At 44.7% G+C, this 25,702-nt stretch overlaps 1 protein-coding gene across 2 annotated transcripts in view; it reads right to left on the minus strand.

The window, feature by feature from the left end:
- ARHGAP24 (Rho GTPase activating protein 24) overlaps nt 1-25,702 on the minus strand; it is a 184,565-nt gene that overhangs the window by 48,574 nt on the left and 110,289 nt on the right. Inside the window, exon 1 of one of the 2 annotated variants that reach the window (XM_082281707.1) lies at nt 22,679-22,815. The exons of the other annotated variant lie outside the window; for it this stretch is intronic. The gene's annotated coding sequence lies outside the window, so the exon portion shown is untranslated. Of the gene's footprint in view, nt 1-22,678; nt 22,816-25,702 lie in introns of those variants that run through there. 2 annotated transcript variants of the gene reach the window in all.

A 25,702-nucleotide genomic window follows, 5' to 3' on the forward strand; every position in this document is an offset into this window, starting at 1 on the left:
AGTTTTCAAGACACATATGATGGTTATTGATATAAAAAAGCTGCCTTCTGAATGAGTTGCATATTGCATGTGGTCACGGAGCTAATCTCAGCCTAAATCCTCTGCTGAAAATACTGTAAACGCACCACACACAAGCAGTCTGTGCTCGAAATTCGAAGTGAACAATTACTTGATTCATAAAAATAGAAAGAAAACAGGAAACAGAACAGAAACAACAGAAATCCCAAGTAAACCCAAAACATAACTCCTCCATCACAGAAACTAATGCAATTACAGACTCATAAAAATAATGGCAAATCGAACAAAGAACCAACTCAGCAGTTCTCCATGTCTCCCTGAGTGGGCAGCAGTGGAGGCATTTCAAGCTCAGTTGCTTAGTGGGAACCTCCATTCCATTCCTAGCTTCAGGATCCAGTTTCAACAGGAAAGCTGAGCTACGGAATCCACACACCTCCTGACTCTCCCCTGGCTGGTGGGGTGCACCAGCCACACAACAGGAGGGAGCCACACTTATCAGGAGCAGCATTAACTTCTTCCTGAGAACAAAAGCCTCAGGTATGTGCCACGGGAAGATAAGCATCTGGCTCCCTATGCACCAGGAATAAATGGCATTTAGACCCCAGTGCTTCCTGAAGGACAGACTTGAGGGCTCCAGCAGGCTGTACCTGCCCAGCAGCAGTGGACTGATACTTGTTTCTGTGCCCTTAATCAGACCTAGGTCCTTGCACTCCCCTTGAAAGCACAGCCAGGACTAAAACACAGCAGTGGGAGGCACTTGCAGTTTCCAAAATCACCAACCAGGTGTGTGAGACCTGGTAGCACCATCCACAGCCTCAAAGGCAGAGGAAGGGCAGGACCCAAGTGATGCTTATAAAGTCTGTGAACAGAAAACTGCGCACAGAGAACCTGTCTGGGTTGACAACCACTGAGCTGCATGAAGTAACATGTGCTGGGGACATTTCAAGTTTAAAAAAATGAAGAGACAAACATACATCCAAATCTATCCACACTCCCAGGAACCAGAGACTGCAGTGATGCTACACTGCAATGTGGGGAATTGGGGATGGAAATCCCAAAGTATTACACGGGAACAACAGCAATAACCAGAGGGGCAGACCTCACCACAACCAGAGGGTCAGTGGCTGCAGTGACCCTGTGACCCAGTCCCCACACCATGTCCTGCTCACAGAGGCTGCCCAGGGTGGTCCTCTTCGATTTGAGACTTGCCAAGAATTTCTCCCAGCTGCTCAAAGAGATGCTGGGAATTAATCTGCTCCTGAACAAATAAATTCCCTCTCTAAGTGCTAGACTGCAGGAGTCAGATGCAAGACACACAGTTTTCAGGACATCCATTAACAGCAAGGAGCATAAATTCATTACATGTGTTACCAACTCTGGGTAGGTGACACTATTTTCCCTCCTGTAAATCAGTCTATAGCAAATTAAATCCCTAATTTCACTACAGGGATTTGTATTAGCTTCCACCAGCCTTGCCTTTAAGCTGCTTATTTCACCTCAGACATCACTGTTTAATTGATTAGAACATATAAACAGAAAGGTGTTTCTGCATCAAGACTTTTTCTGTATTGCATAGGATGACAGATATATTATGGTACTACACAAGAAGTAAGCAGCTAACCCCAACAGGAAGTGCAAGTTCGGAGTATTTCCACTGAGAACAGTAGGGTTAAACTCATCCAAACTTATTCGCAGCAGGCTTTTGCAAGCTGATTTTTAACTTAGGACAAAAATGTAAATCTCACTCCTGTTTATTTCTCAAACTACTACTGATATCAGTGGTGATCATGTCATGGAAGAATGCACAACTGAATATACTAGAACAAAAAACATGACTCGAAAAATCTTTCATTTTAAATTTTATGGAAACCACTGCAGTCATCCTCATTTGGTCTTCATAAAAGATGAACAGATTTTTGGTTTTTAATCACCTGCACAAACGAATTTAACTACCTAACTGTGAGAATGAATCCAGCAGTCAGAGGCAACACCACAGCCAGCTCTTGCAGTTCCACTCCATGTGCACACCGTGTCGGGACCTGCTCCAGAAAACCCTCCTGCCTCAGAAGCACCTGTGTACCATCGAGCTTATTTCAGTGCATGGATCCTGGAAAACCAGGGCTGGAAACCAGGCAACTGATCCATCCCTCAGCTTTGCACCACACAAACTCTACCTTGTGATCCCCCCACTGTCTCCTGCTGCCCTGACAAGCCTGGTTGTACAGGCAGGACGGGCCTTGCCAACAGCAAGGCTGTGCTCTGCTGTCCATGTGCCGTTTCTGTGCAGGGAATTCAGGATACTCAGTCTTGTATTTGATGCCCTGTGCCTCTAAAGCTCACATCATCCATGGTGGGGTTTCTTCCACTTCTTAAATATTAATTACAATATTTTCTTAAATAACCAGTTGAGTGTCTATCCCTGAAATGTATTCCAACATTTCTTAATTTAAACTGAAATTTGTAATCCTTTAAAAAGGACCTTCCAGGATACTCAGTTGCCCAGGGTTAGGCATTTTCATTACCCTTTTCTCTAGACTAATCCCAGCTAACCAAGCTACATTCATTACCCACAGACAATTACTTAATCCACTATTTTCATAACAGGGGCCAGATCCCACACAATGTTGTCATACCACTTATTCTCTCCTATGAGAGGAAGAATGATGATGAGGCATCAATACTGACCCTAATTGTCAGAGCTACAGAATGCCAGTTTGCAATAAAACTTCCTTCCCAGTTTGAGTTTTGCTTTGGATCTAGATCTCATTATAATTCATGGAGCCATTAGGTCCAATTATGCCATGCTAAATATCCTGCTATGGGATACTTAGGGTGAAACACCTCTCTAATGATAGAAATTATATTTCTATTAGATTTGCTGCACACCATGTCTCTACTGAAAATCTGAAACTGAGTGTTGCTCAATGCTATAACCTCTATTCTAAATGAAAAATCTGATTTAAATATTAATTTAAAAGTCGCTTTCTGCTTACTTTGCCTTAAGGAGTACTGCAGTAATGGGGAGGCTCTACAGAACTCCTGAAGGTCTTACAAAGATAAGATATGATAATGCAGCAGTCCCCATAGAAATCGGAAGTATTTTCAATAACATTATTACTGAACACTAATAAAGGAATCCCTAGCTTGTAGTACAGGTATGGTGGTACTGCTGACAGTATTTCATCAAAAATTCCTAGAGGGCAGCAGGGATCCAGCTATGGAGAAGACAACACTAACATCCAAAGCTCTGAAGGGAAGAAAGCAGATTTTTGGCTATCATTTATTAAAAAGAAGCTTGCCTCTTCTGCTCATTCAGAACTCATTCTTTCAGATATAGTTCCAGTCCTTCAGTTCATGTAAAGCACATGTTAAAACACACCAGGATGGCATTTCAAGCTGGAGTACAGTCGTCTGCCAGGCTTTACATCATTAGACACTTGCATCAGTTTTGATTCATATAATTGTCACACTAAGTTCTGGTAGAAAGAGCACAATGAAAAAGGCTTTAAACCATGCTGTTATGGTTCCCTACATATTGATGTGACAGGTATGTTATTATTGCACAGTAACTGCAGCATCTATTGAGAATGATACTTAAAACTCAACACACTGTGTCTGTAATTCAACTTGGTAACATATAACCTTGAGCATACAGTGGTATAATTGCTAAAGAAAAATGAGATGGAATTTACTTTACTCTGACATATTAGAAAAAAATACACAGTTGGTAAATTGTGAGATCAAGAGAGCGGAGATTGAGAGCCTGGGGCTGGAAATGTAATGATGTACCTCATCTCACAGCTCCCAGCCCAAACTTGCAAGTGGTTTGTGCAAACTAAGCTGGAATGGACAGACTACAGAGGCATGAAGTGACTCCTCTGGCTCCAGGTCACCCAATGGCCACAGTGGCAAAGCAGTTTATCTGCTGTTGACCAGCGCAGGACAGTGCATAGGCCATGTGCACCAACTCTTCTTCTGGCACTATTCACAGAGCCTGTATGCCATGGATTTTACCTGCAAAGCTCAAATTAATGGTAAGAGGGAGGAAGAAGAAGGGTGTTTCTGTTTTCAAGATATTGAAGACAAACATTAACTGGCAGCTGCAATTTCTGCCAGGTACTTTAAAGCATTTGGATAAATATGTGCAGCCATAAAGATTGCAGATGGGTCTCCAAAACCTACTGACTACAATGCAGAAACCAGGGGAAGAAAGCAACTGGCCTAGAAATATATGCATGTGCAGAGTGATGTTTGGTCTTGTTCATGACAACGAGGGCTAACAGAGACAGTGCTCGTGGTGCTCAGCCCAAAGCTGGCACACAAAGGAAGGAGCACTCCATCCCCTTAGTCAGCTACAGACAACGTCTCTAATTTGACGAGGATTTTAGTCAGAATGTAACCCTGCACAACACCCAGCCCTTGGACTCCAAATACAATGAAGCACCACTGGGATTTACGGTTCTGAACTTGTATTACGTGCAAGAGTCTGACAAAACTCTTATTTCCCCTCTTCTCTGTTCATTTGGCCTCTCATTACAGATTCATAAAAGTGCCTCAGTAAAATGAGGCTATTACAATCCCAAGCAATTTTGATTTGTTTAAGACAACACGAATGAAAAATGAGAATGTAAAATATTTATACAAACAAATGACATTTTACCATTTTCCATGCTAAAGTGGCAAGAGGGGAATGGAAACAGAGTTGACACTGAAATTCCTTCTCCCAGTAGGCAGAAATTAGAGATCAATCATACATGTCATAGAGCTAAAAACCAGAAAAAGTCAGTCAGGAATTTAACCATGCCGTGGCTTGCATTTGCAGCTCCGGCCTCATTTTTTCAGAGTACATCTTCTCCTATATGTGCAGCAGAAAAACGTGCAAGCCAGTCTGTGTCTTGGTTTCCTCACCCCCATTTCTGCTTCCATCTAAGTTCAGCTTACAGAAGGCAATTCTGAACATGACATGCCTACGTACTGCTGATGTGATGGGTGTGGAGATGCTTGGCTAAGGACCATTGGCCCCAAAGGCTTGATTCCACTTATGCTCATGGTTTATTTAGCACAAGGCCCAACTATGTTGGCTCTTGAACTGATTGTTTTGTCCTGCATTTAACCCTTATGATGCACAATACCTAGATTGTATTAGGAAGCCATTCTTAAGGCACCTAACTGCTACGGCAACAGCTTTTGTAGGAAGTAGATGTTCTCATCTCTCCATAAATCCAGCATCTCTAATGGCACCTTGTGTTCTTGGTGACACCCCAAGGAAATACTGCAGTGACAACAAGTGAACGAGGCAGCCTGCTGCCTGCCATCAGCACTGCTGTTCCACTGGAGACATCCTTCCTAAACAGAGACCCCAAAAACAAATTAAATAGCCAAGGCTGCCTCACACAGGGATTACTTCTAAAGAGCTGCTGAACAACAGCAGCTCTACTCTATTCTCAGCACCTGCAAAAGGCATTAGCAACCACCACAACTAGCACAGTGAAAAGGCATGGAGAGGTGCTGAACAACTGGTTGCTGCAGACATGGATTATTAACAAACACAGGCCTTCCAGGTTGCTGAGCACCCCTGGCATATTTTGATAAGAGAGCAGAAAGGCAGCCACTTCTTTTCATGATTCCTCGCAGGGGAGCCAGCCTCATGCTGGCACAGCCATAGCAACCCAGACAACAACAGAGCATCAAGGCAGATGAAATCACAGAGACAGAAATGCAAAAACTACCCGAGTGAAGCGTTTTCATTAGTGACTGCCCTGCACCAGAAGGTAGCACCTGAGCCCCTTCCCCTGGAAATGCTTTGGTAGGGCTGAGATGTGAATCAGGACTTTGTTCCCTGAGTCCGTGCTACTTTTCACATAACATCCGCTGTAATCCAAGTGTTGTGATCACACAGGGAGAAGAATATGAGACTTAACTCTCGGCTCTCAGGGTGACAACAACTACCTCTGCATAGCTCTGGCACACAGCTAATTTTTGTAATGTACATGTGGAGCTCCCCTTTACAAGAGGCCTTTGTAACTGGAATAACAACAAAAGCCCATTATGAGAAGGTGAAGACTCTAGCTGCCAGCAGATGCCAAGTTGCTAATGACCCCACAAAGATGAAATCAGAGCCAGGGCTTAACCAGCTAATAGCCTCAGCAGATGCCATTGGGCCTGGCTCTCTTGGAGCAACAGGAGGGGATGCACCACAAGCAGCCACAGCTCTGCCAGAACGGCAGAAGCCTTTGCATGGCAACAACACTGTCCAGCCAGCCTTACACCCACCCAGGTAGCTGTTCATCCCCTCTGGGGCTGCAAAGATTAAAAGAACACATCAGATTTCTGTTGTCCTTGAAACAGCGATGCTTCATTTTCATCAAACTATCAACTGCTGCTTCAGAAGAAGAGTCGGGAAACAAACCTCTGCTTACCCAAGAAAAATACGAAAGAAAACAAATGGCTCCATCCCAAGCAAAGCCCTCTGCTCTACTGATTACATTTAGCAGCACAAACATGCCTTTTCCCTCAGCCTCTCTCCAGCCTGGTATCAACAGCCTGCCCCAGGATCTGTGAATTAACCCTATGTAGGAATATGCGACCTGTGATGCATGAGAGTATCATGTTTTTATTTTTTGAAATGCACTGGCAGTCCAGCTAACAAAAAGCAACAGGTTCCCTGAATGAGGCTGTGAGGTAGAAGGCAAACACAGTCACTGAGACTCCTCTAACATCCTGCCTAGAAAAGCAATGTAAGGGGAGACTTGAGGAGAGGCCCTCAGGCTCTGTGTTCCCCCCCCCCAAACACATTTGCATGGTAAGCAAAGGGAGAAGGAAAACATGGTTCAGGCAGCTACAGAAATCAGATCTGCTTCTAACTGAACCTGCTCTTAATTGGGGAAGAGGTTGAGAATGTGAAGTCAGTATTTCCTTAACTCACCCCACACCCAGGGAGGGGATTCAGTCTGCTCTGTGTCACTGGGCCCTCTGAGGGACCTCGGCCTTTGCTGCTGTTGCTCATGAAAATCTCAACAAATACCTTCGATCCCCACAAAATTTTTTTTTTTTTATATCCATCACAGGCTGTGGCCCAAAGACAACACACATTTTCATATCATCAGGTTTTTTCTGTCATGTGTATAACTCACTTAAGAAAGGAAAAGACACACGTTACACATTTTTCAGCAGTTTACTGTAGACTGGAAAAGCAGTTATTTTCTTTAGCTGCTGCTGTTATAAATCAAAATGTGCAGATAGGAAAATATTAATGTATTTATAGCTATGTGAATAAGTGAGTTTGTGGAGTGCTGGCCAAAGAAAGCCAAACAGTCCTTTCACTGACAGAAAATGACAAGCTTTTTGGCTTCCTTGGTAAAACAAAACTGCAAATGCTCATTTCAGAGCAGTAAAAATACACCATAATGCAATATTTAAAGTATTTTGTTCATTTAATGCCATATTTTAATAGCAATCTTGATAATGTTGGAAGCAATATGAGGTTCTTTCAAAAGGAAGAACACCTAACCCATTATTTGTTGAAAACATCTTACAAAATCTACTCATATTTTACCTGACCCATTTGGCAAATTCAAAAGCACTTCATGTATGGCTTTAGTTAACCAAGAATATCAAGCAAGTCTTCCAGCCCTCTTTTACTAGAGCACCAAAGTGGTGGGTAACACAAAATATTTTATCTGGTCTTGTGTGGTCAGGCCAATGCCCAAACCTCCCCATGGCTGCAGGCAGCACCCACAGCCTGAGTGCAGCTCCTCACCACCTGTTCCATTCCTCACTTCCTCTTTGCTCTCCTCCACCTTCACCTGTTTTACTGACTAGAGTAAAACGAGTGTAAACACTTAATCTTTCATTACCACACTGATATCTTGTCCACGGGCACACTGATCACTACCAAGTCGTTTTGATACCATGCCAACACATTACCCAGGACCTAGCTGCCAACTCTGGCATTTTGCTTATTTTATAAGCAAGATGACATTTTGTAATTCTAGAAACAAACCATTAAGACGGGCAATTAAATACATGATATGGGGAATTAAATCTAAGGCACAAAGAGCAGCAGCAATTTCTTTGCTCTGTCGCTGTACGGAACCAGACAGATGTGTTTATGTTGTTTGGTTTAGCAGAAGGATCCCAGCAGCGGGAAAGGGAATGGAACCTGACTCCCTGGGCCAGCTGGGCCAGTCTGGGCTGAAGCCCATGAAACGCTGCCCAGTCTCTTGACCTGGGTCAAGCAACTACCTGCCAGCATGAAAGCTGATCTGACTCCTCAATGTTTGCAAATGATCCTTCTGTTCATAATGCAAACAAATGTTTCTGCTGTCCCAGCTTTGAATTCAGTGTATACTCAATAGCCAAGCTAAAAACAAAGCCATGATCACTGAGGTGGAAATAATCGCAAATACTGCTTAATATCCCAAACTGGTGCCTTTTGCTAGCTGAACTCCAAGGGCCAGCACTACCATGATGTTTGTTTGGGGGGCATTTCTTTGGAGGTCACCTGCAGCCACAGGAGCCAAAACTGCAGCACCAGGGCCCTCAATTCTGACATTCAGATCTGACCCCCAGAGCTCACGCAGGCTACCTACAGCATGGCCCCTTTCCCTCTGCCCTGCCCCATTATCTGCACTTGCCTGCCCAAGGCACCTTTGGGCAGTTAACAGCTTCTACTGGTCTCATTTCTCCTCTCCCTCTCTCCCACCCATTCCCCCATAGGAACGCAGCCCTGTTTTCCTCAGGAATGTTTCTGTCACTCTCCACTACAGGGAGACTGTATCGTAGCCCACAGACGGTATTTACCATATTGCAAAATGTTTATTTTCAACTAATTTATACTTTGTTATTCTTGCAGTCAGCCATCTCTTGCATTTTTTCAAAGTTCTTCGGCTGGGAATGGAAAGCTAGATCCCAAGACTCTAAAACAAGCTTCCACCAGGAAAGGCGTTCTGTGAATTGCTCTTTTAACAAACAGGGAAAGGATTTAAAAGCCAAAGAGAAACACAACAGTGATGACAGCTCTGACAGAAACCTGCCTGATAATTCCTGCCTGTATTTCAACATCCCCTCAGCCACAACACATAATATAAGCATTCTGTTCTGAGCAGACTCAGTCAATATTAATTAAAGGCACAGGCATTTTAACATAGCCAACAGGCTGCTTTTTCCACCTTTGTGACAAAGGCATCACTTTCTTGCTCCTGCTCTTCCAAAATAATCTCCATCCCTGGGTAAATTTACATCTCAAGGGAGAGTGCAGAAGGTCTCCAAGAACCTCATTAAAGTTCTCCTCTCACTGGGGCAATACAGATGTTTTTATTTGCCAAAAAACAAATGGAGTCCCAAGCCAGGGGCAAACGTCTGCCCCAGGAAAGAGAGAGGCGAGAGCCTGCACTGGTGGGCAGATTCCACTGTCTGCAATTTGCTTTTGCAAAAGGTTAATCCCTAACGTGTTTCAAGAAGGCAAACACCAACCTGCTGTACATGCGGCTGCATACAATGGAAAGATTTTTATGGCCAAGGACAAAAAGGTCAGGGACAGTCATCACGTTCACATTTCTCCTGGAAAGCCATGCTGAACAGCAAGCTCCTGAATATGACCCTCTGTTCACAGCAAAACAAGCACACACTAAGGAATATAAAGCTGCAGGTGCTAGGAAAGTACAATGTGCAGATGCTGTAAGGGACCTCATTTGTCCCAGGCATCCCATCAGTTCCCTGTATTGTGATATCAAGCCATGAAAAAACTGAGCCATTAACAACTGGATTCAGTAGACATGTGGTTTATAGAACACTAAGGCTTGAAAGGCCTGACAAATAGAAAGAAAAACACATTTTTGTGAATGCTAGAGCAAAGCAGGACATTTGTTGCCTCCAATACCACAAACATTGAAGTTGAGCCTCAGAACAGTTAGAGTATTTTTTAGATCCCATCCTTTAGATAGCCTAAGGTATGATTATCCTAGGGAAATTCCTCTAGCTCCCAGCAGAACTGGTGAGCTCAATCTTGCAACTGAACTACACCACACTATACAACAAAGAGCAGAACAGCAAGACAGGCATTCATGTTATCAGTCCTTGCACAACTTTTACACACCTTGAGATCCTGCTTTCTCCAGAGGGACTGGCCTCAGCTGATCCGAATCCCATTTTAGAGCTCCCACTGGGTAACCTCAATGCAGATGCGGCAGGAGTGCTAAGGACAGGGCAGGTGTGAGATGCCACTGCCCTCTCTCTGCACGCACTGTACAGCCAAGCCCCCGAAAATGAGACAACTCAAGAATGAGATGCCAAAGGAATTACCAAGGACAAGTCCCCCCGCAGACTGCTGTGCTGGGGGAGCTGACCCATGAACAGAACTGCCCTCCTCAGCATCTGGGCTAGAAGCAAAGTCCTTTATGAGCACAGTTGGCTGAACAAATTGGAGGAGTCAGTTCCTTCCAACTCGGCGGTAGCAATGAGGATGGAAAAAAAGCTTACATGCAGTGTAATACCCAAGCCAGCAGAAGGAAGACTGAAAATCAGGGTGGAAAAAAATAGAGAATATAATTTTCGGAGCAAGGACTATTTTCCATCCAGATCTAACAAGTTACCACCAAAACACTGAATGAGTACAACGGCTCTAATTCCACCTGGCAAGAGAGTTGTAAATTCTGCTGAAATGATACAAAATACCATCCCTGCAAATTACTCTGCCACTTTCACCTCTTCCCAAGCCTCTGGAGCTCTGCTTTTGGGCAACTGTCCTGACCTTTGCTATAGCCAGGTACAGAGCTGATACAGATGCAGCCATTCCCTCCAAGTTATTCTTCCATGCTTCCTCTCTTAACAGCTCCCATCTCACCAACTACTCTACTCAGATAAAAAGGTTGATAGCTGAACTATAGCAGGGAAAGAAAAGGTGCCACAAATAAACCTTCGGGTCATCTGAAAATTGTCACTGAGAGACAATCAAAATAAATCCCAATTTCTTTCTTGAGTTATATTACCAGCTTTCTCCTCAGAGGTGTGTATCAAAATATCCTGGAACACTACCATATTTCAGTATGTTATTTCCTGTCTATTTACAAGAACAGTTTACACGCTAATTCTTTTTCACTTCATCCATTTCTAAATCTGAGCATACCTACTTCTGCTGCACTACAATCTGTCTCATAGCAGGCTTATGTTCAAAAAAACAATGATTTTTGTGAAGTCTCTGACAAAAGAAGCTGGTATTTTGTACGAAGTATGAGAGTTACGTTAATTTTCCACTGCTGACAACTTTCCAAACTACCACGATTCTGTGATCTGTAACAGCTAGAGCCTACAGAACAAATCTAACACATTCTTGATTTGTTCTAATTCTGATCTTATTTTGGGAAGTCGAGTCGCTTTTTCCTTAACCTTGTGATTCATTTTTGATGGGAAAAAACCCCAAAACACACCCATAAATAATCCAGCCATGTTGTAGGACTTAGTGAAACAATTCTTTCCAAGAAAGAAAAATAATTTCTATTTCTGCTATCTAAAAAATTGAAACTCCAAAACAAGACTTCTCTTCTGTCAGGAGCACTGGGAATTAATTCATAGCACACAACAACATATACATAGGCTTTTCCAGTACGGATACATTGGAAATTTTTCATCAGGAAGCACTGCTCTGCCCTTCAGCTGGAGGTGCATTATAGCCACAGGTCCCATATGCTCATTCTGAGGAACTGACCAAAGTTGAAATTTCCAATTACAGGTAGGTTTCAGCAGATCCAAGCTTTTGGAAACAGATTCCAGTATATGCTGCAGGGATGTAAACATCTTTGTAAGACAGATCACAGTGCTGGCAAACCCCTTCAACCAGAAATACAACAAACTTCATCAAGTGATATTTATGCTGGGAGAACTTGTAACTTCCAGTATAACTTTTGAAAAAGGGACTTTTCCACCTCATCACAAACACAATGTCCCTTTAACTGCTGCTGCTGCTTTTACTTGCCCAGTACAAAACCAAAGAGCACATGGATTACCTCTGCTCCTTACTGCTGCTGCTCCTTTCCACTCCCAACCTCTTTTCCAGTTTTCCAGGACAGCGTGGATACGCTGGTTTGGCCCGGCTCAGCCCCACCTTCAGCTACCACCAGACCATATCCATGCAGCTCTCCAGCACTGGTCCAATGTATGTTTTATTCCCATTAGGGCAGCTCAGACTGCTGCCTAAACAGCCTCGGACAAAGATTACGCTGCCACAGCGGTTTCTGCGCGGAAGAGCCATTTCTTTTTAATGCTTCTCATGTCTGCAGCAGCGTGAAGCTGCTCCACACAGCCCCATGCCCTGGAAGTGGGCAGGGGGAACAGGATGGGGCTGCCTCCCAGGCAGCTGGCTGCCAGCCACAGGAGAGCAGCCTTTCCTTTGGGGCTGCTGTCTGAGGCTTTTTTAAATCCCACTTCAGAAAAGGCAGCTTTGATTTGTCAGATGTAAAAGTGGCCTGCAAGAGCCACTATGGCAAACTACTGAATTCCACAGGGTTATACAGGTTTAGATATACTTATCTCTTTTATGGTATATGAGTACACAACCACCATCTTCTCCAGATATTAAGTGCCAAGCAACGAATCTAAGGGATTCTTTCACTTCAGTCATGCAATTCAGATGACAGTGTGGTTTCAGCTGCACTAGGAGACTATTTTGAGTGCTCTGAATGTATACAATATAATTCTACACTCAGAAGTAGCCAAAATACTGATCCAATACTTCAATGAGCTGGTAAGTGCAGAAGTATATGAAATAGCTGGAAAACCCAAAGGGGCATGGAACAAAAGGGATGGACAGCACGGCAGTGATTTTGTTATCATAACACTGGGGTAGATCCTACAGATTACAGAAAAAAAACATGCCTGTCATCTGGTCTTGCAATGCTTGGATCTCAGTGCTGAAAATGCTCAGGTACCCACCACCAACTGGGTGTTATTCAGTAAATTACATTTTCTAGACTAAATCTACATTTTTATCCACAAGCCCGTCAGTTCTCCCCGAACTGGAAGCTAACAAAGCACCAAAGAAAATTTTAAACAGTGACATCTCAGCATTTCCTCTTCCACATCCACTAATTAATCAGCTATGCAGTCCTGCGTCTTGCCTGCTTAAGGCCAAGAAGCCCTTCCTGATCCAGACTTTGGTGTAAATGATGGTTTTAGTTACATTAGTTACAGAAAAAGGAAAAAAGGAATGATTCTTATCCTTATGTAGGTGCTCCACCACTGGGAATACTACCATGAACTCTGAAGACAGGCCATCAGAAATAAAGGCCAGGTCCACTCTGTCCTGACCCTGGTTCCCGGCTGTTTAAGAGAACACACTTTCACTAGTTCATAATAAGGTGCAAGAGAAACGCTGGTTCCATCTGCAACACCGCAGACACAACCCAGGCAGACAACACGAAAAAGGGATAAGCAGCAGGAGGATTTGTGGGGCTTTCCTCACCCCAAAGAAAGCAAGCTTTTCCATGCTGGATGAGTTCTCAGACTGAGGTCCCCTGCCTGTATTACCAACTTCTCGCTGTCAAAATTCAGGAAATTCCAAACTTTCCGGTACTTTCAAAATATTCAGTACCTGACAAGCACCCAGCATTTAGCTTGCTAGCACTGAACTATTTCCTATAGGCTTGACACCCAGTGGAGGAATAGCCAGGTGGGAGGCCCCAGCTCGCAATGCCTGGTTGCAGCAGGGCCTCTTTGGGTGTGCTGCATCATCAAATAACCATGGATGCACAATCTTACAGCAAGCAACAAGTCACTTCAGCTCTGTAAGTTTCCTTTAACCAACTAAATCACTCTCACATTCCAAATTTAACAGCAATAACAACAGGAGATAAGGCAGTATCCTTAATGCAAAATCACACCGATTTCTTATATGGAACAACACCTACCAAACTTGTGTCCTGTGAATCAAGAGGCTGAAAGCTTCACCTTGCAGTCTCTTCCCATGCCACAGGTGATACTCTCCCCACTCCAGCCTCCTGCAGTTCAGCCGGCTGACTGGGATGGTCCGTTTGCTAATAAAGTGCTTCCCAGTATTTACATACCCGACGGAGGGCCTGCCCCTCCTCATTTTGTCACTAATTTTGTCTGGGTTTAAATGAGTGCTACCAGCACCTGCTCTTGTTTTAGTTTATATTGTTCTAAGTCACCCCCTGACCTATCACAGTTCTTTGCTGTATCAGTTGGTAATTCTGTATCAGCTCCCCCAATTATAGTGTGTAGGCAAGAATTCCAAACAATTTTAAACGGTAACTGCTGTTCCAACAACTATCCTGTGGCAGCACAGTTCAAGGCCACAGGAATCTCTAGTGTCTGCAGCCTTCTCTGCTTTAAGGAGGCTTTCTTGGGGGCAAGCAGCTTCTGCTCTCATTACAGGGACATGCTTTTATTCCTGATCTGTTGAGCTGAAATAAAAACGAATTGTGTCTAAGCCTTCTTTCTAGTGTCCCTGTAGAAATAAGGTGATTTATTTTCTAGGAAAAAATATGTGAGCTGCAAACATCAAAGCAATAATAATCTAGTTAACTCCTCGTCGATTCTCCTTTCACCTAAATCAGCTCATCCAATTTGTTGTTGCGTGACTGCAGTTACTATTACATCTATTTAATGTGTGATGGGTAAAAGAAAGCGGTACAACCACTGCCAAGGGCTTCAGAAAATGAAGGTTTTGCTTCCTTGTCCCAGCTGCTCCTGGATTCTTTGCAACTTTCAGAGTCAAGAGCCCATTTTGTACAAAGTCAGTGGCGCTTCAGCTCCCAGTGAAGTGTTTCAGAGCACCAGCAGCAAGGACTGTCTTCCCATGGCACTTCTGCACTGCCACTCTGACATTAACAGCAATAACAACAGGAGATAACGCTTATTCCCTTTTCTCTCAACAACAGAGCAGCTTGTGCTGTCCCCTCTTGCCCCAGCATTGAGGATGTTCAAATGCAGAATAAAGCCTCAAAGTCCTTCCAACATTGTCATTAGAGCCATTCTGCTTTCAGGAAAAAAAAAAACCACCAGGTACTCAAGGGTAAAAAAGAACTTCCACGTGGTGTGGAGCATGGTTGAAGGGACAGACACAACTTTTTCACACAGCTGTGAAAGGACAAAAATGCCCCGTTAAGCTTCCTTCCTTGGTGGTCCTTAAAACTAGGCATCACATTTATATTGTTATCAGTACATATGGTAATTTCTGCTCAAGGTTCTATGTGCTGCCATTTTTCTGATAAAGTAGCCAACAACACCACAGTGGAAATCTCTTTCCCCTTTAACTCAGGACAGAGTGAACAACATCCTTTGATCAAAATGGGACTGAAACTCATCTTAACACTGCACATTGCCTCTTCCCAAACCTCCAGTTACTGGGCCTGGCACCAGCAGCCTTGAAGAAGGGTCTGTCCCCGACAGCCCGCTCAGTCCGGTCCATGTTTTCACCCGGCACAAAAGGCGACAGCCTGACAAGTGCATTAAAACTTTAAGGTATCCAAAGGCAACCAGACAGAAACTTTGTGTACAGACCCCCTCAGGGGACTGTTCTTTGATTTAGCTTCCTAAAAATAGCTCTTTAGAGGGGATTGGGGCTTTCAGGGGTTGCTTGTTGCTTTTTTAACCAGTTTTGAAAAGACTCCCTCATCCATAGGCTTTCGTTGCTTTCAGCAACTTACAGGTCAAAAAGCAGAAGATGTACTGACAAAAGAAACCTGACCTACATCTTGCCTCACTCTGCTGGGTTACATCGTTCCTATGCATGCTTATGTAAGAAAGAGAAACGGTGCACACCAAAGAGGGCTCAGGAATCGCAGCCTCTGCTCCTGCCTCTTCACTAGCTTTTCACCCAGCATTGGTGAATTCCTTTAAAATTTTTCTACCGTACTTTCCGCTTTCTGCAAAAAGCAATTAAGAATATTGACTGACCTCACAGGGGAGACACAGTATTTCAGTTAATTAAAGGTTGTAAAGAGTCTTAAGAACACCCAGTGAAAGGCTTTATAGGAATGCGAAGTGCGTCATAAACTCAGAAAATGTACCGGCAGAGACACAAAGGTCAAATCTGAAATGAAGTGTGTCAAATAAGCATCCCATTTAAAGAAAAAAAGTTGTAATTTAAATAACTACAACATGGTCTCCCACCACACCTTAAATGAAATTTTACAGGACACTCATGAGAAAGGCAGTAATTTCATACCCTACTCAGTGAGCTGGAAGGAATCTAAATAGATAAATAAGGTGATTTGCAATCAGTGATACCTGTCAGAAACCACTAACTATAAAAGTTAGGGTATTATCTGCTTTAAAAAGGCAGAATGAGGGCCCACACAAGCATAAGCAGAAATGTCTCTCACTACTACTTAATGCTATCTCTAAGTAAAAGCCTCCTTTCAGATTTGGTGTTAAAAGCAGAAATCGGCTCCTTGCAGTACAGAAGCTGAAAGCTACCAGTGCCTGGGCTCTTACAGGGTTGAAGGATAGGATCTCCTGAGCTGCAGAGGAGCAAAAAACAGGCAGACAGGGGCAGGAGGTGCATGCAAGGACAGGGGACAGGCTTCTACCACATCCATCTGCTGGGTTAGCTGTAGATTTTGCCCCCAGGGGATTTCACACTGAAGCAAGATCCCATGCCCCGACTTAAAACTTGCCAGCTGCCAGCCGGACCAGCCAGCATCACAAGTCAAGTCACGGATCAGGGCAAATACTTCAGAGGCACTGATGGAATAATTACACAGCAGTGATTGCACCATTTCACAAGTACCCACTGCTGCCTCGGGATCCTTTTGCTAACCAGAAGGATTCAAATGCAGTCGGGACCACAACTTAAGCACCTTTAGAGAGGGAGGCCTGTCAGGTGAGGATGACCCTCCCAGGAGACCCTGGGCACTGTGCAGCTGTACTCCTGCTGGAAAGCTGGCCCAGAGAATGTTTTTGACAGTTCACTTAGGTGCCCTTAAGGTTACCAGAAGCTTATGCAATTCATCATCTTCTCTGCCTCAAATCCCCACACCGTTTTTTTCTTTTCCCTTAAGAGTCCTCTCTATACCACGTGTGAACCTCAGGGTGTTAGGTCAGGCTTTGGAAGGTTGGGAAGGAGTACAGGAGGTACTGATGCACTTGCACGGCTGACCTTCCTGTTTTGCCTGATGAACATCACACTGTTCAGGGTTTTCAAAGCCATTTATAAAGCAGACAGATCCCACCAGTTGCCTCACGGCCTTTAAGGACCAGACAATGACTGCTTAAGGTAAGAAATTCTTTGCTGAAGGATCTCAGCACCTTCTTTCTATTGCTCCACTGCTTCCATTAGCTTCTTCTGCTCTTAGGCAGTGTCCTACCCCTCACCTCTCCCAGCCACAAAGGCACAGGCTCTACCATATATCAGCGTACGCCAAGGGAAAGGCAAAACAAGCTCTGTATTTCCCAGTCTATCCTCCCATCTTTTGGAGGCAGAAAAATGACAAAAGATGAGCCCATGCTCATTTGTTCCCCTCAGGATGTCAGCACTTAAATGCACTGGTTGTGGCCCAAGATTCATTCCTGCCAGTAATGGTCACTGGGTGATCACAGTGTGATCTGGGTAAGGTGTGCACCCTGATTTCTGAAGGAAGAGCACGTGAGGTACAGCTTCCATAGGCTGAAGAAGGGCAGATGACGCTGTGATTCAGCACTGAGATTCCTCACCATTACCATGCTGTTTCAGAAAAAAAAACAAAACAAAGAAAAACCACAACTTCTGAGTTGGCTTAAATCTGGCCAATTGACCTTCTATTGCTCCAGGCCTCCTTCTAATGACTGCGAAACTTCCAACCACAGCATTTCTGATTCACTCGTATGTGTCCAAAAAATCCTACTTACAGGCTTTTGCCAGTGGCAACCAAGATGAAAAAGCTATTTGTGGAACTGAGAAAGACAAGATGATATAGAAGAAGGAAATAAAACAACCAGGGCATAATCTAATTCCACAAGAATGAATTCTACTTTCAAACTTACTCAAATTAAGTTTAAATGAAAAAAGTGTTTCCTGAGAAGACATTTCTCATTTCAAGCAGCCACAGCTCTCCTGATTCTGACTGCCTGAATAAATATATGGCACATACCACATTTAATAAGGATAGATTTTTCTACTTTATTTTTGACCATTTATTGCAAGCTCCAATTGCACAGCCATCTCTCCCGTATTTTAAGTCACTCTGGGCTTGCATTTTACACCTTCAACCTATCGTTTTATTAGTTTTCATGTTAGTAGCACACAGCAATAGAGATGTCCAAAACCACTAACCCTCCTTTTCTTTTATACTGAAACAAAGATCTCAATGGGAGGACACGAACAAATGGTGCCAAAATACACTATCTCTTTCCTCTGGTAACACAACACCATCAATTGGCTCCCTAACTGGCTGAAGTTTAAAATCCACAGACAAGAATGGTGAATTTTTACTGTTAGAGGAAACATTTGGGGGCTTTGTTCACTTAATATTGGAAACCTAGTGCTTCCTCATTACAAATCCAACTCATTTGCAATGGAGATATCCCAGGGGGAGAATAAAGGAAACCAAATGAAGCCTGAAGCAGACTGCAAACAAGGAAGCTGAAACAACTGCTGGATGCTGTTAGCTCTTCCACACATTTTCAGGAAGCACTCCTAGCACACAGACAGATGAGTATTGCCTGTATTTTCCTGCATGAGAATGGTTCAAAGCTGCATTAGGGGACATTTAGACTGGACATGAGGAAGCCTTTCTTTACTGAGAAGGTGGTTACACTAAACACTAGAAGAGCCTTCCCAGATACGAGGTTGACGCTTCAAGACTGATGCATTTGGACAATGCCCTTAATAACATACTTTAACTTTTGGTCAAGTGAAGTGGTCAGGCAGTTGGACTGGATGACCATTTGTAGGTCCTTCAAAATGAAAAATTATGTTCTATTTCTACTCTGTTCTAGCCCATCCCATCTCTAAACATATGACACTTATTTTTCACAAACATTCTTTGCTGCTTCTAGCTGCCCCATTTTTATTTATGACATCTATGTAAAATGTCGGCTCAGGTATTCTCTGACACTTTTCCCATGCAGAGAAACTGGATTTCTTTAGTTTTGTGTACAAAGCTCCCTCTTTACCCTGCTGCCAGATGGGTTGAAAAGTGCACAGGTCCAGGATTTACCTGCATACCTGGAAGAGGGGAAGGTTTCAGAGGCATCACAGAGCAGCTCTTGTGACAACCTGAATGACCCCAACATGTTCCTGGTCATTTCGACAGTCTGACACTTTCATCATTAAATATAAAAAACTGCATTATTCACAAAATCTGTTGCCAAGAGAAGGTTATAATTGCTCCCCTCCCAGCAGAAATGAACGCTGAGAACTTACAACTTTTTACATGCATGGTGTTAGCACACTTCATAACTATGGCTTGGAAGAAGACAGAGCTGCAGTTTATGGATAATGTCCAGGTTAAGTAATTTGCTACATCTGACATTCACAGACAGAAAAGTCAGTAACTTCATTTAATTATTAAAATGAGTTTGGTTATGTATCAGACTTGACTTAAGGATGAGCTGGATTCATTAGAAAATGATGTTAAATTAATAAGCCACTTCTACTGGAATTAGCTAACAAAGATCAAGGGGGAAAAAAACATCAAAAAGCCCCAGAAAGTTGTTTTTGAACAAATGAGGTAACTGTGATTTATTGCTCTGTATTTAGAGGACATGAGAATGAATTTGACAACTGCTCATATTTAGCCATAGCTCAGAAACCTGTATTTCTCTGAATGGACATTGAAATGACAATGTCAGTCTGGACTTTACAGTTTGCATTTCAGCTGCATTGCTTGGATTCATAGCCCGCAAGAGATTATCAGGTGCAGAGCTTATGTGCAATCCATCACTTCCCAGCTGGGACAATAAAGACAGAAAGATACTCCACCTCCTTCAAATGAGATTTCTGCCCTGTCTCAGAACCTGCACAGACACTAAGTGTGACCCCATTCAGGAAAGAGAAGGCCAGAGGCAGCAGCAGGTCATCCTGCAGAGCAGAGGAAGGGAGCTCTACAACATCCATGAGCAGCTCAAGAATCAGGGTGCTACAATACACCCTTCAGGGCCACCTTCTCTGACTGATCTCAGGGCATGATGCATGACCAGCAGCACAGCATCTCACCCACTGACCTAATTAAAAGGCTTAAGGGTGTGGGGGAAGAGAGAAGAGGGGTTTTATATCCAAATATTGTGTAAACACATGCTCACTTCTTAAGAGTTCTCACAAGCATTGCAACTCCCTTCCCCTTACCTCTCATATTTGCATAACCAAAAACCAACTCTCCTGCTGCAACTTTGAGCTGTCCTCAAGCAGGGTAGCAGACAGCATCTGTAGGTAGTTGAGAAAAACTGCAGTACCTCTGAGGTGATGGCATTTGTCTTTTGCTTTGAGGGCCACGTGTCTTTCCAACACAGAGGTACCAGAGTACCGAAATTAGATGATGAAGGTACTCACACAGAGTGTCCCCTGTGCCAGGCTGATTCCAGCACATGCCAGACAGGAACTGCACTGTTTACCTAGAAGGTATCAGGACTGTACTGTGAACAAGTATCCTCGGTGCAAACACAAACACTACAACATGACAGCGAGTATTTCTAGAAATGGTTTGTGTGGTACCTGCCCACAAAACACTCAGGATCCCAGGAGGAGTAGTCAGGAAGACACAACACTGATGAAAACATACCCAGTCAACCTTCCCAGCAGTTGAGTAAAACTTGTGCACTTGACCACCATAAGCAAACACAGAGCTTTCATCTATGCTGACATGTACAGCACATCCCAGAGAAGTGACCTAACACTAAAACATTTGTCACTGAAGTTTTAGTAAAATCTCATCCACCTCTACTTTCTGCCAGAAGAAAACCCAATTAATTCATCTTAATTACTCTGAAAGTATAACAAGTTCTAGACTATGCAGACTCAGTTTACTGAATTCAGGCCATGGAATAACTGACTTTTCACTCTACTTGCCTTGGTTTTAGTAACTAGTGCTGATGACTATTTCTGGAGGATAAAAACCTGGGCTGGCCAGAACCAATGAAAACAAAACAGGGTATTTAAACCTTAATCTTGGAATTATTTCTTTTAGACAAGAACCAAAACATTGACTATTTCATCTCACATGAGCATGATTGATTATTAGCTAATTATTTGATCTCAATTCATGCAAACATAAGCCAACACATGCTATAGCTACTCTGCTTGCACCATCTGCACTGTTAATGTACAAATGCACAGATCTAGCAGGAGTACACTGACAACCCCATCATAGAAATGCCACTTCACCTGTCTTTTCAAATGTACCTTAAGCACAGCTAGGGCAGAGAACGTGACCACAGCAGCACAGATCACTTTGGTAATGCACATTTCTACTACACAGAGAAGGCTGCGACAGCAGCTCAGCATGCTGAAAGCCTAGCAGGATCTCTAAAACACAGTTCATGGGAATTCAGCGGTTCCCCTTCCTTGTTTTTTCTACGAAGTAACTCAAGGGAGGCAGCACATCATGCTATTTTAAGATAATGGTATCATTAAGGGTGAAACACATGTAGTTATTTTAACACACAGCAATGCAGCTCAACTGCATCAAGGCTGACTCCGAAGCCTGGGTCTTAGTCTGAAGCAAGGAATTCGCGCTTGCACAGCCGAGTTGAAACAAAAGGGTGCAAATGCGAGACAGCAAAGCACTGCCCCGCTCCCCACGGCACTTTACACACGCACAACTTTCCCTGCCGAGCCCAGCTGCGGCTCCAGCACCGCGCGAAAGCGGGGCGCTCCCGCGTCCCAGCAGGCCGGGATCCTCCTTCTTAGGGCACGCTGGCAGAGGCTGTGACACAGCACCGGCTCTTGAAAGCGGCCAGGAGGCGGGCGGGATGCAGCCGGCGGCTCATCCCGCCGGCGGTGACACGGCAAAGCTGCCGTCCCTCGGGGACAGGGGCGCCGCGGAGCCTCCCCGCGCTCACCTGGCACCGGCGCTCGCCGGCGGCCGAGCCCGAGCAGCCCCGGGAGCCGCGGCCGGGCGCGCCCTGCCCGCCCGCTGGCGCCCGTCCCGCCCGTGACTCCACCGCCCAGGAATGGCGACCACCGCGCCCAGGAGCGGTCCCTGAGCCCCCCGGGACCGACCGCCCGCGCCGGGGACCGACCGCCCGCGCCGGGGACCGACCTGCGGGGAGCGCCGCGGCCGAGGCGGGGTCCGGCGGGCCGGGCGTCAGCGGCGCCGGGGGCCGCACGCACTCGGACACGCTCCGCTCCAGCCCCTCCGGCCGCTCGGAGCGACCCCCGGCCGGCCGCGTCCTCTGCCTACTGCAGCTCCTACTTGTTCCCGGCTACTCACCCAGGCACTGCCACGGCCGGGCTTGCACCAGAGCACGACGCCTTCCGCTCGGGAAACTTATCTCTCTCCCGCTACTACCATTTGCTAACTTGCCTAAAGATACTGCAAAATCCCAGAAAAGGCTAGGAAACGAGAAGAGACGACTTAAAAGCTGACGGTCAGGACAGGAATTTATGGAATGAAATCTTTAAGGGCAGGAGCAGATAGAGCCAGCCAGCTAACGCTTTCATGCCCTGACTCTGGCCAGCAGCTTCATTTCGTGGGCAGACCAAGGCTTAGGAGATGATTTAAAATACCTGCTCCTGGCGTGTTCCCCTGTGCATCAGCCGGAGTCCCCGGCGTAGCCAGCACGCTGCCGTGCCTCGTCCTTCTGCCTTTTCCAGCAGACCCCTCACGATCACGGTGTCACGGTTCCCTAGGCCTTACAATCAAGCAGTTTGTTGTAAGGGAACTAAAAATAGCACTGAATTTTTCACTGGAGCACTTGCCTGAGTGAAGATAGTGCCAGTCAGCCCATGCATTAGTGAGCCGTACAGACCTTTAATACAGCCCAGATCCCCGAAAATAAGGCCATAGACATTTTTCAAAAGATGTTTTTTCCTCTATTTTCTTTTTTTTTTTTTTTGAAAATATATCTTTCTGACCACTAAAAGACGAACTGAGTGGGGTTGTTTTAAGAATATCCTCGGGAAAGAGTGAGTCACTTAAGCTGCTTTTATGATAAAAGATCCCTGGAGGAACTCTATCTCCTTAGTCTCTGAGCTGTTCAGAGATCCATATGTCCCCCTGCAAATCAAAGTTTAGAAAAACTATTGGGTTTTTCAGCTTTGTGTTGCTTGTTTTTAATAGTATGAGCACCTGCTTCCACTGTGGAGTTAGGACTAGCACGGGAAACAGAGCAGGATTTTATCCTGGCTAACACCTCAAGAGGATTGCTAACAGAAGCGTATGTCTTGCAGGGCAGTGAAAAAGGTCTGCAAAAAAGTGTACAAAATGGCCTGTAAGGGAAGTTTATGGCACAGGATGACAAGTCCAGAAAAAAATTGTCCGGAGGAATTATTTTTTGCAAAGCTTTTCATTGCTGTGTCCTGAAAACATGAAATCACTAAAGACCAAAGTTGCAGGAGATGTCATTCAAGACAAAGATGCTAGAGCTGCTGCCAATATCTGCACTGGGATGGCAGATGCAGATTTGAATGTAAAACTTCCAGTCAGCGGATGCCAGACTCACACACATTCACACTGTGGCACACAAAGAAATGGGAAGGTACAGGTGATAGCTGGCAGCAGCCACTTGTGGCATTCCAAAAGGCTGGTAAAGCCACAGTGATTCTCCTGCTAGTTGCTCCCAGCTGTGAAGTGTGCCTGACAACAAGCCAGGATGTCTGAACCACAGAAAGTTAAGTCTCATTAAGATACATGTATTTCAAAGGAAGATTTTAGGGTAGAAGTAAACACTAAAAAATTGGAGACTTACTGAGAATATCAGAGGAGAGATGCTGGGTTTTGTTTCACTGACTTTCATAGGAAGAAGTTGAAAAGACTGTTAATGCAAAATTGTCTCCCACAACTTGTTTCCCCTTGTAAGTCTTCGAGCATTCCTTCAAGATTTTATTTGTTCTGCAGTCGAATTCCAATATTTTTGCCCTCGTGAAAGGGCTGGCAAATTCCTTCTACTCCTTTCTATTGCTGACCAAACATGCTGGAAGGCATCATGTAACATCCACGTAGCAGCAGAGGTAGCCACAAGCATAACAGCATCTTCATTCCTGCTCCACTCCCCAGCTATTATTTATAGAGAGAAAGAGCATTAACGGAGCACAGCGTTCTCACTAATTTAGTCTCACTTCACCATCTGTTACTTCCCATAAGTTGATCCTAATGAGAAACTACTTCAAAACACATTTGAGGACCAGCTGCACCCAGTGAAGTCACCACAGGAGAGAAATAGGGCCCTCCTAACACATCATATTCCAATGCTACAAAGCATCTCCTTCCCTACCAAAATCCATGGGAACACTGCTGGTAATATGAACACAGCCCTAGGTCACAGCCTCTTGCAGTCATGTTGAGCAAGTATCACACTCAATATTGTTTTTCTGAATAATTCACAATTCTACCCAGTTAGAAGGACAATGAGAGAGCTACAGACATCATCCATCCCCCAGGTCTGAGCAGCCTGCTTTCTGCAGCTGCTTCTCCTCCAGTGAGTTCATGGAATGATCACAGAAATTGGAATCTCCCCAGGAGTGACCATTACTGCCTCACCTTTTCCATGCAATTCCTTGTAAAAAGGGAGTCTCCATCTTCATAGCTACCCTTTAAATACTGGAACATGGTGATACAAGGCCTCCCCTAAGCCTCCTTTTCTCAGTGCTGAACAAACCCAGCTCTCTCAGCCTTTCCTCATATGGCAGCCTTCCCAGTCCTTTGATCATCTTTGTGGCCCTTCTCTGGACTCCCTCCAGTTTGTCTACATCTTTTTGTATTGCGGGGACCAAAACTGCACACAGTATTCCAGGTGTGGCCTGGAACGAGCAATGGCCTGGACAAGCAGTAAGTAGAACAGGATTATGATTCTTTGTCTCTACTGGTGGTGCCCTTGTTGGTGTATCCCACCATCCTGTTGGATGTCTACCACAGCAGCACTGTTTGCTCATATTGAGCTTGTTGTCCACCAGGATACCTAGGGCCCTTTCCACAGAGCTGCTTCCAGCCAGGCAGATCGCATACAGCCCGTGCTTCGCCCCCAGATTTTTTTTTTCTGAGGTGTCCAAGGTGCAGGACCATACACTTGTCCTTGTTGAGCTTCATAAGGTTCAAGTAGTCCACTCTTCCAGCCTATCCAGGTCTTCCTGCAGGGTGGGTCTCCCTTCTGAAGTGTCCCCTTCCCCACTCAGTTTGGAATCATTGGCAAACCTCATCAGGGTGCCCTTGGTCCCATCACCCAGATCACCTGTGAGGATATTAAACAGTGTTGGGCCCAATATCGATCCCTGGGGGACCTTGCTTGTGACAGGTCACCAACCTGAAGAGGAGCTGTTTGCCGGCACCCCCTGGGTGCTCCCTGCCAGCCAGTTCCTCACCACTGCACAGACCATGTCTCTGTCCATAATGTGTCCTTTTCCCGAGGAGGAGGCTTGTGGGAAACCATATGGAAATCCCTGGAGAATCCAGGTAAACACTGTGTACCGCCTGCCCCACTTGAACCAAGCACTTCCTTTGCCACAGAAGGTGATCAGCTCTGTCAAGCACGATTTGCCCTTGGTGAATCCATGATGGCTTTTCCCAATCCCCTGTTTCATTTATCTTGTGATAGC

Source organism: Coloeus monedula (assembly GCF_965178545.1).
Source record: "Coloeus monedula genome assembly, chromosome: 5".
Classification (NCBI taxonomy): Eukaryota; Metazoa; Chordata; class Aves; order Passeriformes; family Corvidae; genus Coloeus; species Coloeus monedula.